This window comes from Varroa destructor, unplaced genomic scaffold (assembly GCF_002443255.2).
Source record: "Varroa destructor unplaced genomic scaffold, Vdes_3.0 BEIS01000002.1, whole genome shotgun sequence".
In the NCBI taxonomy this organism is placed as follows: domain Eukaryota; kingdom Metazoa; phylum Arthropoda; class Arachnida; order Mesostigmata; family Varroidae; genus Varroa; species Varroa destructor.
The window spans coordinates 8,482,184-8,500,099 of NW_019211455.1; the positions used below are offsets into that span (position 1 = coordinate 8,482,184).

At 41.8% G+C, this 17,916-nt stretch overlaps 1 long non-coding RNA gene across 1 annotated transcript in view; it reads right to left on the minus strand.

Moving 5' to 3' along the window:
* LOC147757321 (uncharacterized) overlaps nucleotides 1-15,584 on the minus strand; it is a 33,007-nt gene extending 17,423 nt beyond the window's left edge. The window contains exons 1-2 of the long non-coding RNA XR_015321202.1: nucleotides 14,094-15,584; nucleotides 8,886-8,992 (exon numbers count right to left, since the gene is read on the minus strand). This is a non-coding gene — a long non-coding RNA (uncharacterized LOC147757321). The remainder of the gene's footprint in view (nucleotides 1-8,885; nucleotides 8,993-14,093) is intronic.
* Between the last annotated feature and the right edge of the window lie 2,332 nt (nucleotides 15,585-17,916).

A 17,916-nucleotide genomic window follows, 5' to 3' on the forward strand; every position in this document is an offset into this window, starting at 1 on the left:
ACGAACTTTCCCCGTACCAGCCCAGCTGTTACACGTAGTAGGCATAAAAAGATTAGCGTGACTTAGAGACTGACCCCCTTGCACGACTTGCACGCACTGTTTCGCGAAGCTACACAGTAATCTGATGCAGGTCCGAATCGCGTGGTGTAGAGAAAGCCATTGGAAAACATGCCACGGGCTGTGGTAAACAAATCAGATAAGACAAGATAACGCGATTTATAGTTCAAGCATTTAGAAGCATCGCGGACTGATCGTCCAATCCTTGGCAAGCCCCAGTTCTACCTGCACGGTACTCAGTTCCTATCTGGTTAAGACTTTGGCTCAATATGAGCTTAGAGAACCTACATAAGCACGAGAAAGAGAGGAGGGAAGAGAGAATCTCCAAAAATAACACTTCCGTTGACGGGCACACATCGTTTAAAGGAATTCGAATGAACAGTTCGACACGCTATCCTATTTTAAAATGTGGGTTTACCTAGAACGGGTTTTCGCTACGTTGGGTATACTTTGATTGCGTTGATAATCAAAACTGCCGCATCTAAATTTAGCTATTTCTAGCTGCCAAAGTCCTGAAGAAATAAAATAGGACGATTTAGGCCAATGTCACCCCAACTTAATTTGTTCACATGAAGCATGCCATTCGAATCTTGCATATTGTGTATATTCTATAAATAGGTGTAGTTTAAATAGGTATACCCATTTTCTAACGTGAAAGCGTATAGATGGAAGAAAGCACGATGAAAAACGTTGTATTTGTAATTTACGTTTCCTCTAAAAAAAAAATCACTCTCGATTTTCAAGCGATTTTCATGGGACACTTCGATTAAATATTTTGCCAGCACTCTGCTTGGAGTACATTACACCCATGAGTAGATGCCATTGCTGTTCCAATATAAATGATCGATTCGTGGCGACGAAGCAAACGGATTGAGCTGCAACCGTCTCGCATAGAGCTGACGCCAATGATCTCGTCTTCATACTACGTATCAAATGTAATCTATTTTGTACCTGTTAGGAGACTCAGGCTTTTGTTACCATTGTTCCATAAATAATTCGGATATGTCACGCCAGTCATGGCCTTTGACCAATGACTCTGGTTGCTGCAATACGTGCAGCGAGCACTTGTTTATGTATAGCACGCGCCACATGCTCAGCGTGTTTGCTTGTACGAGAGCCTTTGAGTGAATGAGCTGTTATGGCTTGTAACGTCGCTGCCATCACCAGACCCATCTATACGATGGGTGGTAATCGCGAGGCTATGCCGAAGAGCATGGTAGCAGTGGTTAATCTACCACGCAGTTTGCAACAGCAGATCCGGTCATGACACGTTCCGGATCGGACTCCCGATCCAACATTCTCGAGTCTGCGATCAACACAGCTCACGCTGCCTGCGACCCACCCCCAATAGGCGCTAATTAGACGACCGATAACTGGATGGAACTACAGTTTCACGGCTTCTCCTATGCCATATTCAACACGGCTTCGGTTCAGCATTAGCTACAGGTCTGGTAGGAAACAACGGCGGCCACTTGATAACGCACAATGACCCTTGACGATGAGCGGTCTGCGAGATTTAGACTTAAAGTTATTTCAAGACGCTGATAAGCTTCGAATCAGAAGTGGTCATCTGGGCGCTGACTTCTAGTCACCCCCTAAAGCCCTTCCCTCGTTTTCTTCTCCTGCCATCTACTTTAACCCTTTTCGTTTTATAGTCGTACTGTCATAACCGGGTGGAGCATAGGGCAACAGTAGTGGTGATCTTCGAACGTGGAGGCGGCGTCGGCACCATACGTAACTTGCGAGGAAACGAGCTATTATTGAGCAGGATCGTGGACCTTAAAGCGGCATTGACAGTGCCCAGCAGCAGGGCTTCCTGTGTCGTCGGAGGATATACTCGTCACATGCTTTACCAAATCAAAGACGCCTGTATGAAATGATGCAGGGAACACACATGAGGGTCTAACTTCTGCTAAGTGAGCAATATTTATAAATTAAAAGGAGCCAGATTAGCGGAACGTGCCTTAGTGCTAGCTTTGTTAGTGTTATATCGGCTGTGCGTGTTGTTATATTGCTAAAAAACCTTGAGGTTATTCAATATTTATTCTGTTACCGGAACACTGATACCGGATTTTAGAGGCGATTAATTGCGATTGTTGTCTTTTAATTGAGATACCTTCAAGCAAAACCTTTCATAGTTGAGTTTAGGTGAGATATCTAGTAAAGACGCTTCTTCTGCACAGGGTCGTCCTTGCCCGCTAGGCATATAATTCTCCAATGCGTCATAATATATTAAAATGTCTGTTTTTTCAAGCAACTTACTTGCAAATGCAACAGGTCAAACTGTCTTTGCATTAACGCCACATATGACGCTAAACGAAATATTTATGCAAAGCGATGACAAAGGCATTGTACATTTTTTGAACAGCATCCCTATTCGGATTTGGTTCCACCTATTATTGGTACCGCTGCAACGATTTGGCTCGCGCAGAACTTAGGTATACAGACAACATAAGTTATTTTTGGTCGTAGCTTTTGTTTGAAAACGCTATGCGCCTTTTTGAACTTGTCATACCGACGAGGGTTCGTCAACGGTGATATGTTTTTTGTACATATGGGTATCCTACATACGTATTACAGTAATTTTTTTCGTTCAATCACTTGTTTCGAGCTGTCGTTAATGTGCATGCTACCACTGGAAAATTAAGTTAACTATTTCTAATAAGTTTACTCTTACAAACTATTACATACATGTCGTGTAGGAAAGTCAAGCTTTGCCGGGCATCGTTTATGCTTATATTACTATTTGATGATTTGCTGGAGTAGCCAAGGTTCTATTCTAAAATAAACTAGGGTTCCAAAGACCTTCCGTTACCGATTGCCTCAATAAATCGCCTCCGATAAACAGTATCCCATAGAGAAGCTAATTATCTTTCTTCCTATTTTTCATGTATAATAATGTCGAGACAATGCTTTCTATGCTTCTACAACACTTAACACAAATCTAGTCAGAGTAAAGACTAATATATTTTAAAGCTTAGCAATTCTAATTCCGAAAATGTCCTATGCGTAGGAACCTCATTGGCAGTTAAACTGAGACAGGTCGGAACTATCAGATGGATCCAGCTTCGAACATGGTATCAAAGAGAAGGAAAACCTAGCTAGGTGCTTATATGATAACTATGTGCATGGTGCTTACATCAGGGATGCCAGTTGTGACGGGACTATTTGCGTGGCTAGTACACGGTGAGTCGTAGACGAAGAGGATTACTCGTCCTTAACTCGGTACGAAGCGTATTTCTTTGAGAAACCAATTAGCTGGTTCACCATTTAACATCATCGCATGGTCCTATCAGACAGGCACGTGTTCTGATCGATGTGCTCCTTTGATAATGCAGCGGAAGTGCGGTTTTCCATAAAACCTAAGCGTCATGGTACCAGAAAACCCGTACGCACCTAATTTTATGCTGGCCTTAGCCATCCGAAGCATCGTTTAGAGGCGGTAGCGGCAAAATAGAGAAGCAAATGGCCTGCTACTACACTCAGGGGGTAGGTTCTCAAGCTAAAAGTAACAAAGTAGCATTTTGCTCTCTCAAAGGCGAAAAAACATACACTATATTAGAAGCTAATCACCGTGAAGTATACGGTTCATCTAAGAGCAGTTCAACTTAAATCGCAGCGAAAAAATGAATCAGCTCACGAAGGTTTCAGAAAATTCATACTGTGGCTACATGATAAAGGAAATTTATGGCGCTATATGGGGATTACAAAGTATGCAGTCGTTTAGCAAATAGGGTTATCTAAAGCTTCGGCGACTCAGCAAATAAATTGTCACGATGAGTTTTGACAGTATCAAACGAAAGCTTTGTAGCCGTAAACTTATCAAAGATCGAAAATCGGGGGCTTTACGGACCGGCAGCAGTAAACAATTCATGGAAACGACGTAGAGAAACATCGCGTGACACATTCTCTCAGAATGTGTCACGCTGTTTGATAGGCATAGTGCCAAGACGTCTGTACTAGAATGAAAAATTACCGCCAGTTGTTTTTGTGTAAAATCTTGGATAGATGTAAATACCAATAGAGAGATGGGTCGAATTTTCAAATCTATTTATATATGAACGGTAGCCTCGTAAGTCTTGGAAGAGGCCCGCGCGGCCCTGAGGATTGTCTATGCGAAATTTCATTCATATAAAAGTTATTGCAAGCCAAATGTATATGGAGGCTTGTTGCAGTAGGAATACTTCGCCACTAGGCGGTACGACCTCTGTGTGGAATGATCCATCAATATTCAAAGCACGTTACTTACTACTTTTAATAACTTTCATAAGCACACATTTTTCGGCTTGCACCGATAGAACTCGAAGCGGCTATTGTTGGTCAAGATTTTCATCATTTTATACCTCTGAATGATTAACCACATTGTCAAGAGTACAAGCCACCATAAATTTACGCAATGAATCATTGACGCTATATAGCCTCAATATATGCTAACAGCTTTTTGTTTATATTTTTTTTTTAGCTTTTGGTTACAGACCATAATGCTTACGGTCACTGTATCGTGTCGCCGTACAAATCACTGTAAGAGCAATGATTTTTTTATTTTTTGATCGACGTTAAGTAAACACTTTTATCGGTTCCCTTTTTAACAGAATTGCTAAGAATGTTTAACAGCTTATTAAAAATGTATGTTTTACTTTATTGAATCAGGTAGATATGTTTGAAATAATGGGAGGATTAAATATTTTGAAAGTTATATATGTATATATACAGTGTGCTTACGTACTCAGTTTTAATGATTCTAGCTTTGTCTTTTAGGTTTTTATTTATTTATAAAAGTATAATTTACGTTGCAAAGGAATGCGTACCTATTGTTCCCACTACAGATGCTCAAACTTGATACCGTTCTGGTGGTACTAAGTGGCCTTTTTCTTCAGCTCATCTGTCTGAAATATACTTATCAACATATCCTTTTTTCTATTAAGATATGATCATACAGTACGAAATAGTTCGTCATATTTACCGAGGCAATACGAGGCAGAACAGACCTTGCAGTAAATTGTTCAGAAGACAATAATTTAAGTAATTTTTAATTTGAAGTGTCGCACTGGAGTTTTAACGTCCAAAACATTTAAGAAGCAATCTCAAAGTCAAAAGTGTACGTTACCTATCAGGTATAAACCGGCTGGTAGTGCAAAAGATTCTATTAACTATTTGTCCTTCTCTAAGCCAGGATATCATGCTGATAAAAAAAATACACTATGGGGAAACACGTCCATTAAAAAGCTTTATGTAGATTATACGCTCATGAGTCATATAGGATAGCCATACAAAGTTTATTTGTCACAGAGCTCAACATCTGTGACTTGGTATCGCATTGGTAACATCTGCTGTTGGTCTTTAAGACAAACTCAAGTTAGCACGCCGAGACCCTTTATAACTGCATTTAATTGAATACCTCCTACATCTGCGAACCGCTTCGTCCAAATGCATGGTAGCACAATCTATAGGCTCTATTCTTCTATGAAACGTTATCGCCAATATACACTTTAATAGCGACTTCTGGGGATAAAATCGTTTGGATGAAGTTTGTGTATAGCAGGAATGTCAAGAGTCCTGTACCTTGGGGACGCCCCAATCTCTCTGAATGCTTTGACGTCAAAGAATCATTCACTTGGGTATATAGGCCGCAGGTTGTTTTTTATCCATGGGAGATCTAAAGCACGAATTTCGTGGGCGAGCGGTAGATTCGAAATCTTTCAGGTGCTATAAAAAAAGGGAGTGTTACTCAACACATGACAGATTTAAGTAAATCTTCAAAAATTATTCGAACGAGCTATCAGCCCGGTAATCTAGGTTAGGCTTTAGATATTCTCAGGTTAAAAGTCCACTCATGAAATTATAGATGCAACGCGGTTATAGTACAGCCCCTATCGAAACCCCCGAATAAGCTCAAGGTACAGAATTTAGTCCAGGTATTTCTGAGTGTGACATGCGACTCAGTGGTCGAGAATAGTACAATCATTCGGTACGAGTATTGATCTCAGTGCCTCATTAAACAATTTGAAGAAGTTTCAGGTGAAGGCAATCAGCTTCGGGAGCGTGTGCACCCGTGTCGCTAAAATAATTATTTGCATTCTATTCGTTTACGGGTGAGCCGATCCGTTACGTCTCACGTATTTATTTACAAAGTGAAACATGATTTATTCCAAAACAATTATGTGTTTCCAACTTTGCTTTCAGCGTACCCACAGAAGCTGCCAACGATTCTATCAGTTGTGGGCACAGATAGATGCTAACCAAATGTAGATTGATTGCTGTTTCTTTTTTTTTCAAAATAAAGGTGCAATACATGTGATACAGAACGTACGTTGTCATAGAAATGATTTGCTTACATCGATTAGGCATATATATCCATCTATTTCCATCGACTATAGCAACAAATTCTAGTGCTTGGAGTCTAAGACGGTTCTGTCATACGCGTTTACTCGTCGTTACACTGATATCGACGCTTGATCTTTGCGTATTACTTATTTTCGTTAGAATTACATTCGCTTACGATACACCGGCATGTCAACCCGAATCACAAATCACCTAATGTCCTTCATCGACAAGTTCCTTGCCGTCCTCTACAAACATGTACAGACTTACTCACCACAAAGCAATCAACAGCGATGGGATATAGTTATTCTTCTTCCCATACCACTTCCACTACTATATCTCTATATAGGACAGGAGCAACTCTAAGCATCGCCTGTGCTCTAGGAAATTTGACCCGAATCTTTGTTCGGCCCGCTGCTCTCACTCTAAAACTTGAAGACCGTCTTAATTATTCCACAAGTTTCCTAGGAATCATTGACTGATTGCCCTACTTCACTCGATAAGACTACAGCCTATATGTACAATAAATATATAATAATAACGTAATGAGGGATGAAGTCGAGACGGGCGAGATGAGCTAGAGCATCAGTGCGTCGATGCTTCAACTGGGCGTGCTTATCCAACGACCGAACCCCACTGCTTTGATAGCCTCTCTGTACGATCGTGAGGAAGGCACCGTGTGCATCAAAGCGCCTTCGTCGGCTTTTCATTTCTTCCTCTTCAGTGCGGAAGGGACGGATGGAGAAACGGGAAAAGTATTGGCTATGCCGCAGCCCCAATAAAGCCCTTGAAGCTCCCCTCCCCGATTCTACTCGGAGGTGGCCGACCATTAAGATATCGCCATCAAACAGTGTACGTGTGATACTTCATGCCACTGCTTTTAGTTGGGGCTCGTTGTGATTCTAGCTACGCGAAAGTCTGTCTGTCTGTATGGAAGAAACGTCCTGTCTACCGTTGCCCGCCCAGCTGCAAGCCGAGCAATTGTGGGGCTGCCTGATGCCTCATATAGCCTTCGATGTGATAGTAGATAGAAAGCATGAACAAGTATGGAGGAAGCGAAATCGAGACTGACGGGCTCGAGAACTTCGAAGTGGAGTCTAAGAGATAGACATCTATGAAGGCTACAGCAGCAGAATGCGCCAAGCGACGCTGGGGATAGGGTGTTAAGGGTGCGAGACGCTCAAGGCGTTCACTGCTTCCAATTACCATCGTAGGTGGAAATAAAAGAATAAGGCGTAGTGGATAGGTAGATAGATACCCGTTTATCTGAACTTCTCAAAAATAATGGCAGGTTCGCTTTGGAAAACCTACCTCGCCACCTCAGCTAGACGTGAACGAAGTGCTGGTTTCAAGAGTGAGGCGGTCGGACGATGAGCAGCTGATGTCGAAGGAAATGAAGAAGCCACGACCTAAGCTGAACAGACCGTGCAACGAGACCGAAAAGGTGGGTTTTGCGTGTTCTCCGCCTGTAGTTGTTTGGCTGCTATTTTGGCTAGGTGCAGCCACCTTAAAGGCGACCCTCCGTGGCTGCCCATTAAAGGCGGAGATAGCAGATGTATCGTGCTGTGCTGGGTAACTCACCCACTTTGGTGAAGGTATGTCTTTATAGCATCGCCGATAACAATGAACGATTCAGTTGGCACTACTGGTGGCTAAGGTTGGATGGAGTGTTGAAAATTCGGAATGGATTAATGAGATGGCCGTGACCAATCATACATAGCAATGAGGTAATGGGGTATTACATTACAGAAATCAATATATCGATTGGAAACAGTCTGTTCCCTCTGCATCATCCTATAACGCGAAAAGTATAGGCGGCATAATTTAATCTTATTTCCTACCTGCGAAAACAACCTTAGTGATGTTACTACCTTTAAGGTAGATTCTTGCTAAACTGCTAGGATACTTGCTGAACTGCCGCTCGGGTGTCGCATTCTGAGATTGTTCTTGTCTAACTTCTGGAAACTGTTATCAGCGGGATTTGAAGGATGTTGTAAATTCTGAGACTATAAAACTTTCATCCAAGCGTTTCAAAAATGTACATGAGATATGTGAAAAATCGGTAAAAGGCGTGAGGAGTATATGCGATAGCATAACAGAGAAGAATGGTAATAGAAAATCGACGGGCAAAGACTGACTAGTTTGGCCGCGTTAAAGCTAGCCAGGTATTACTTGGGATGTAAAAGCTTCTCAAAGAAAATTTGCATTCAGATGGTGACTTATAGGATATATATATATATATATATATGGGATAATTATTATTCACCTCGATTATCTAGAAATATTTGGAAAAACAGAGTGGATAATGGATAACAAAGCAAATGCGGCAGGGAAAAAAGGTGATCTTTAAATATCATAGGCTACCGATTTTTCAATTATGACCTTGTGACTGTAAAAAAGTGTTCTTTTATTTATTAGTATATTACAAGGAGCACTGAACAATTATGTCTTTGTGTGAGATATAGAAGGCCACGTTTAGGGTGGGTAGATGACAGGGACATACACACCTTCAACCGCAAGTTTTGCCTTTTCTCTTTACTGTAGTCTCACATTGACCTCGTCATTTGTGTCACATTTTACGCATCCAGCATAGCCATGTCATGAACCAGAGGGCCTGAAAAATAATACAGGTAAGCCCTGGGTGGTGAAAGATTATTACCATGCATAAGTGTGTGTCAGGTGTGTTTTTCCCTTTTACCTACCACAAAATAGATTTAAACAAGTTCATGTATTCAGTAAGGAGATATCGTTTTATTATTGCTCTGTCGTTCGTTCCCATTAAAATATGCCTTGATCCGTTGACAGATTTGCGCGCAATGAGATTTTTAACAGTTTCGCATCAGAAGATTGAGCTGCAAACCAAATGTAAATACCTCAGTTTTAGTTATGTTTAAAATCCCCCAACAGTCTATTTTTTGTGCAATACACACTTACTTAGCGAAGTTGTTAACAGCGTAACCACCAAAGTGCATTGTTTTGTTATTGCAGTTGACATTAAATTACGTACGTAATATCTTAACGTAAAATAAACTTAACGTAATATCCTCATAACATAAACGTTACGTACTTCGATCTAACGCAACATAAACTTTTCAGATTGTGTTATTAGCATTGCCCGCGTTAGTGGATGGGCAGCCCGTGTGTATCTATCTCTAGATGACGACTGAAAAGGACGTCGGATACCGTCGCCCTGTTTCGATAATTCTCGGCTGACAAGTACTGACAGCGTGCATGAGAAGAAAAATCCATTTTTACATCTTGTAGTTGTAAGATGGGTCGTGTTCCGAGTGTTTCGTCTGCTCCGTATGACGTTTATTTGGCTTTCTGCACGCGAGCATAGCTCCATAGTTGCGCGTGTATATGCAGCTGCACCTAATCGCATACATCTTCAAATTTCATAAATAACTATACACATGTATCGGCTATTTTTCGTCTCTTTATGTCCCTATGTGATTTCACTAGGAAACCTAGCATCTTAACTATCCGGAGATATTTATATGTTTTTTTTGGAAGAACATGTTTGTTGTTTTGATATAATTTTCCTAATGTACCTAACAATGATAAGTGAATGTTACTGACCTGAACTTGATTACACTATCGAATACGCATTCAGTACTTAAAAAATCAATGTTAAAACCAGCCGAACGAAACGGCAGTGTGTAAATCACAAAAAAGAAACGCGGTGCATAACTGTTCCGTCCGCTATAAGTATCGATACCTCTGTATACATTTCATACAAATTATTTTGTATATATTATATATACTAAGTGCGACGATGGCTACCGACTTGATTTCAAAGATATCAAAAAAATCGAAGAAGACAACCGACGCGCTAACAAAGAAAAAATATTACGAGATGTCTATGCATCAGTAATTACCGATCTACTATAGACTTCGTAATAGCCCTAACACAACGGTTTTCATCGTACGCTTTGAACGACACAGGTGAGGTCCCTTTAGTGTTTAAAGGTTTCAGCGAAGCTCCAGGATGCTCCATCAGTTCTATCGTTTAAAGTTATCATTCAATGCTCGTAGTTGGTCGTTTACGTACTTATTTGTTGTATGAGCATCCGTCAAAAACTTGATCGATATTTACATAGGATTTAACAAAAAAACAGTGAATGAAAAGCATCAGATATCCTAAAGTGATACAAAGATTAATCTAATGCCGAATTAAATTCAACAGTCAATGGTTTGCTGTTCTTTGCCGCGAGCCTTCGACGCACCGATGCACCTTACTGTGTTTTTATATATGTGTAAAAACAATATTCCACTTTTACTGTCACTAAAAGTTACTGACTTTTAGATATAACGATAATTCGTCGTTTTTTCATTTACGTTCCAACTTGATTCTTGCAACATTAGTTAACACAAGTTATATGAGCCTCTTGGCGGCCGGTTTGAAGTGCGCAATCCATCACTATTTGCATATAGGCCCTTCACCGCGTTATAGAAAAAGCCTCAAATTCTTCGGCCTTAAGGGCTAAAGAGTTTGAGCCTTGTCCAGAAGAAAACCATATTGCAGAAAAAAAAGATTGGTCATGATTATGTCTATTTTAGTAATGAATCGTTAGTTGCGATTACATTAAGCGTGCTCATACGTTAGTCTTCACAACAGTTTTATTATTATCTTCATCATTAGCTTTCTTTCGTTGTCGAATATATCAGCCTGCCGCTCGAAAGCAACGACCAACTGACTACGATTCTATAACAAATAAACTTTGCAATCATCCAATCATTAGGCCGCTACTTCCAAAGAGAAAAATCGTTCTGCCTCGATTCTTCAGTGACTTCGCACTTCACCATTCATATTATTATGCAGATACGCATTTCGTTAAGGGCCGTATTTTTCTGTATCTACACCACGTATATAGTTGATGGTGTATATGGTTAGGCAAGCACTAGACTACATGTATACATTCATACAGAATAACTAAAGTGTTTTTGATGAATGTTTGTCCATCCATCCATCCATCCATGATCAGGCACCACTTGGTGGCCGTTGGAATATTTTTCTGCAGTCTCTACTAGCACGCGATTATCGATGCGTTTGCTTACCGTTCTCGTACCAAATATAGCACCGATATCTGTGCAGAAATATAGCGAGGGTAGGTCTGATCGCCCGCGTTTCTTCGCCCTCACATTTCTTGTGTGCGTTTTCCGCGCTACCAAAAACTGTTTGACGAACATTTCCCAGCCTCAAGCTGTCCTGTGAGAGGCCGGTCAAGTCACCGAGCTTTGCCCAGGGGCCGATTTGCATAGTCTAGCGCTAGCTCGTATATTCTTTAACATCAAGTGCAAGCGGTGGCAACATTGACGCAGTGTTTTTCCGTCTTGAACTGCTGCAACCTCCAGGGACCCCATCTAACATATACGTCGAGACACATATCCTAGGCGTTGCTTACGAGTCCGCTTTGTAGACAGTAACCAAGCGGGAAACGGTAGCGGTGGCCTTCTGTCTTTTGGTGATTGCAGATACCCTCACGCGGTGTATGACCGGTACCTCCGTGGGGAGCGACTAAGCCGAGGACGGCCGACACCTTGACGCCCGTCATTTCACTACGAGACCATCAAATGTATTCATAAATTTCAAATAAACGACAAAGGCGATAAGGGCTCCATCGGCGGTCTGAGTAGCAGCAAGCTAGGAACAACTAAACATGAAAGCATAGAGCAAAGACGAAGCGGCCGATAACGAGAAAGGTTTAGATGTTAGATTGAATAGAACAACTGTTTTTGTCGCTTTTCTTCTTCGTTCTCATCGTTTGACGTCTGTGGACAACAAATAGTTCCGTTGGTGTGAATAAATCTGCATGCAATTATTTTACCGTGCGTTTCTGCTGTTTCTCTCGCGGTTTGCTCAAACTGGGGGTCAATACGCGACATAATGCTAATACGAAAAATACATAACCTAATCTCTAAATTTCAGCAGTTGAGCATAGCCGTCAGCAATGCTTTCAGGGAAAATCGACGAATGTATAGCATTGGGTTAAGCTAAATCGCGTCCTCCACGGTGCGGACGATTATTTCAACAAACCCAGCTATCACAGCTAGAACTAGTGTTTAAATCCCAATACTCTACTTCTAACTAGAGCTAGAGAAACTAGCAGCGAGTCTTAACTCGAAGTTTAATATTTTAATACAGGAAAAGGCGCAAGAGGCAAAGCGGAAACGTGCTTGAGTTACTTCCTTTGTCTGACTTTGATGCGTGGCTCGGCGACCTCGACAGGAATAGCAACGTAAGTGATAGCAGCCATGTTGGCAGAAAGGCAGTATACATTTTCAAGTATACATTTTATTATATCGTATCAATTTAGCTAGCTTTTGGGACGATATGAGGAGTGTGTCTAATATCCAGCCCGTCCTAGTACCGCTCGCAGACACATGTGGGCTCGCGGGACATTGGTGGGCTGGCAGCTTTGGGCAACGAAGGCCTTAAACAACACGAGTGTTCCAGTGAGCACTGTGCAGTAGGCCGTGATATCTGACTGGTATAACAAAGCTATATTTCATCGTCGGCCGCTTGCCCGCCTGCCTCTTGTTCGCTTTGAAAAGAACGAAGGGCCACGCAAGTCAAGCGGCGCATGGCGAAGAGCGGAAAACCAAGAAACCTACGCCAGAAGCCAACGAAAGATGAAGAAATCATACTCGTCAGCTGGCGCCGCCGGTGCCTTCGCGGGCGCGCCATAGCAAAAGCTATTGTACACGAGCCTGCTAGCGGCAAAAATCTGTCGGACCACAAACTCACACTTAGACCCAGACCCATCGCAACACGCTCTGGCCTACGTATTGCATTCAACACTAACACTACATCCAGGGTGGCTGCCACATATCCACAAGCTGGTTTTTGCCAACAACCATGTGCCAATATGGTTGGACCTAACAAAGTAGTAGCAGGGCTGGATGCGAGCCATATAAAATCCATAGATGGTGCTGGCTTGCCTCGGCAGTAGTTTGAAGGGGCAGTCGAAAAGCAAAGGGCGTAACGCAAATAAAAAGTAACGAAGGAACGCAGACCCCGTGAATTGGCGGTTCCCTACACCGACGGACGTTCAAGCAGCCGAGCCAGATTATGTATTATAGCAGTAATGTGTATATATACCAACTATCTAGAAGAGACAAGTAGTCGGTTTGTTTGAAGATTATGTGTACCGCATAGACTTGGCAAACTCAATAAAAAGATTCATAACACAGAGGTGAAGAACAATTTATATGTAGTTGTCGTCGTGGTTTGAATTTATCAATGGAGCCGTTTGATTTAAGCTGTGCTAAAGACGTTGGTGTCAGTCTAATCATGGCTTTGATAAAATTATAACTTAGTTACTGTCTAAACGCACGCTTTGTTAGCTGGTGTTGCCGTCATAGTCAGACGCATCCTATTTGTATGACGAAAATTTGATAGGAATATAATGACTCCCAAATTGGTCAGTCATATCAGTTTTGCTATGGAACAATAATTTATATACGATTTGCATTGCAAAAACAACGTATGTTAGATATTTTATATACCCTATTCATGTTAACCAAGTATTGTCATGGTAAAAATCACGCTTTCTACCTGGCCCCGGTTAGAAAAATTATATATATATATATATATACACTTTTATTATTTCTAAATTAAATCATTTTCATTCTAGGTATCCAAATGTTTACCTAAGACTCGAACGAACTATCACTTGGAACTATAGCAATTCTCATTTCATAATATTACTTACTTTTGTGTACTGTTAGGTTTCAGGATTTGCGGGTTTAGCTGGCCGAGTAGAAGCCCGCAGAATTGAAGCACTTCGAGCGCGTGCAGACTGCATCGGTACAACTATCATTGTGTAGTCGTCGAGTGCTGTTTTTGAAAAGCTCCAAGTAACCTGGTTGAGTTCTTCTCTCCTGTAAGCTATAGTCCAGAGTGGGTCAAGTAGGCCATCTTTAAACAGGAATGAAATTCAGAGTAGTTGACTGGGATCTCAACCGAATGGTTAGCGTCTAATCGAAGTGTGGCTCACGGATCATTTGTGATTTCTCTAAAGAGGAAGAATGGTCTGGAGCAACGCGTCGTTGTCGTCGGTCGCGCTTTAAGAAAGGGAGCCACACAGTGGATAAGGAGTCATCAGAGGTAAGGTATTGGCAGGAGGTTCAACTAAACATGTAAAGGATTGAGCGAGTGACGAGCAATCGCCGAGGGATAAAACTAGATAGAAGAAGTTCTTCAAGGTGAGTCTTGCCCTTAAAAGCCCTAGCTGTAGATGTCGCCAGTGTGCTAAAGGTAGACGTGGAACTAGGCGAACTAAACGGGTCGTAGAATAAAAAGGGCGGATACGGTAAAAGGACAACTAGGAGAACGAACGAGTCCTCGTTAACGATGCAAATTTTCACTGGAGTTGAAGAACGTAATAACGGTTGAAAAAAGCAAACAGAGCTCTCTGAGCGAGTCCTTTCGTTGGCGCATGAAGAGAGGCTCTAATAGACGTAACCAGCAATCGTCACTTGTAGTTATCAGCAGTGCAACGTGTACCTAGAAAGATTCGTCTGATTTTGTGTGTATGCCATGCATTTTAGCTAGAGTCTGCTTGCACATTATGCCGATATGTTTCTCCACGCTCTCTCAGTAATCAGTTCCGAGCAGCTATCGAAGAGGTGACGTTTGGTGCCTCCACGGTAAACGACATGCACGTAAAACACATTCATATATTAAGACGGCGCTAAAGAGTGCCCTAAGGATGGAAGAGTAAACGATTTACTCGCGAGTGGGTTTGGAGTAGGCTTTCAGAGAACTCACGTCTCGCGTAGACTTTCGAAAAATGGCGCGTTCGCTTACGTTAGTTACATCTACACGTTTGCACTTCCTTAGCCAACGTAACTATTTTTTTTTCATGTTTTTGTTTACAGATTTCCTGTTAAACAGAGATAGGGGAAGGCGAAAAAAGAAGACTGCACATTAAAAAATGCAAGCAGTTACAACAGAAACAAAAGTCGGATCAGGTATGTATATCTAGCTATTTATTTCCAAAAAAAAAAAACTAAAATAGCGCTGATGATGATGATTATTATTAGCATCAAATGTGTTTTTCGATTTTACAATGATCATGTAGGACTCATATTTGATGGAGTTTTTATTTGTTGCATAGTAAAAGCATTCATCGAAATGGAAGCTTACATGGAGCAGAGGTGTCAAGGGATCGATAATCACTGGGAGCCGCGCCCCATATACAAACCGATTAAGAATGCTGACGCCTCAACGAATTGTAAGTTACTCTTATCGTAAAACAATGCATATATTCAAGTAGTCATTATGTATTCCCTGCTTTAATGTAAATACCTACTAATATATCTAATGCCATCTTCACTTCAACTGCAAATTGACTCTTTTTGCCAGATATGCATTTTTTTTTTACAACAAAAGTTTTTTAATAGTAGATTAACAAATCCAACAACACTCTGCATAGCTTTCAAAAAATTTTTAACAAAGAAAATGTATGTAAAAATAATTATCACCAGTTCGAATGGTCTTAACTCGTTTGCGCAATTAAACTTAGCTTCGTTAGACGAATATAAATAGGCAACCAAGTTACTGTACGAAAATACGCCGGCCTTGTGGGGCATAGAATATATATAAGTGTCCTGGTACGACCGGTTACGGTTGTCACTCTACATACCATTATGATCACTATTGAAATTGTTCGGAAAAGGTGAAATAGTAATCTACGTATCACATAAAGCTCTGCGCAAGTACAACTCAGAGGTATATGAATCAATATATGAGAGCAGTGACTCTAGTTCAAACTCGAATCCCAAGTTTTAAGTTAATCCCAGGCCTGATATTTTGGTCTTTTTCGTTCCCTCACGGTAACGATGATCGATGATTCATTTCGCGGCAATATTTCGTATTCACATGCTTCATTTATATGTCTCACTGACATGAATACACAATAATCAGCTGTAGAGATCTATTTTCGGTCATATTATCAGCCTCGAGCCATGTTGTGGCAAGCACCCTTAATATGTTGCTGTTATGTAATGACTATCGGCCCCAAATGAGCCAAGATGAAACTAGGCCGCTTTTCAACAGCCAACCACCTTGATTCTTCAGACGATTAGTCAGCGTAAGCGCAACCGGAATAGTGAAAACATAGACAAATAGAGAGAACAACGGAAATATTGCCAGATTGATCATTGATAGCCTTAGTATTACAGTAGCAGCATCGCAGGCCATGGTGCCATCGTCCATGACCGCCTTTCGTAGTCGGGGAAAAAGCCACAAGTGGGTCGCGCGGTATCGTGCCTTTTTATGGACTCTCTTCAAGGTCCGTTCTTTTTCCTTCAGAAAGAGAACACAGTATAGAGGTTGTAGATGGCTCTTCCTCCTTTATTCCTTATCCTCTGACGCCTCCGACCAGCTACCCGTGCTCGCTCCTCCTAAACTCTTCGACTGTGCATCTTTTAGACTGCTCTTTAAGGATCTTTATGGTATTTTGTACCCGACTTTTGCTTCCTGCACTATTCTCGTTTCACGCTATTTACTCTACCCTAGTCAGCTTGCAGACCCACCCTCTTCACCTTTTGCCATAGTTACATTCGTTCGTGTCGGTGTGGCTTTTTGGTCGTTTTTCGAAGTGCACACAGACAGCTACTAATCCGAAGTGTTTTCTACTTTGCAATCGTACACACCCTCTGTCCTCGTACTTTTATCGTAGCTGCGTGCTTTTCGTTTGTTGCCATTATCCGTCGGCGTTCACTTTTGCACGCTTTCACTTGCGCAGAGAAGTTCCGCTTTAAACCCCTCTCTTTTTTCCTTTTCCTTCATCTGGCACTCGTGTTGGGAGTGCCAGATGAAGGGCTGTTAGGCTTGCCAGCAGCTCACCGCTGCATGCACAACATCATGAGGAGCCACACAGCATCAGTGATGCATGTTAAAAAGTTGGGGAATGACTCTGCGCTTCCATCGTCAAAGCAATGCCTCGCTGACCCGTTTTACTGTACCGCTCCACTTCGGGGCACCGAACTAAAAACTGCTACCATTGGTGGTTCGGCGAGTCCGTTGCTGGTCCTGCCGCGGTTATTACCATAACTGCTACAACTGGGGACGGTGATGCCCGGTAACGATGAGGCGACATCTGACGCCACTGCTACTGCGTGACCTGTTGTTGATGTCACCGTTGACGTCGTCAGCGTCGAGGCCAGCTCTCGTCGATGAGTCGGGTTTGGCCAAAAACAAGATACCGGGCAAGACTTAGCAACAGCAAAGCCTATTCGAACGCCGGTGATAGCGATGCCCCAAGTTCGTGCCAAATCACTTTCATGGGACTTTCGCCTTTTTCTTTCGCTCCCGTTTCGCGGAACCAACGACGTCTTTATTAACCTTTCGAGCGTTGCTTCTCTTTGTACGCCGAGAGTTGGAGGTGGACTATGTATGCGTCTGTCAATATATGAAGTATATGGTCATATTTCTGTGTAATCTAACTCGACCAAGCACGCTAGCTGGCCATGTAATACGTGCACGAGAAAGTCAAAAGTAATATTGACCTTGTCATATGTCTCTTTGGT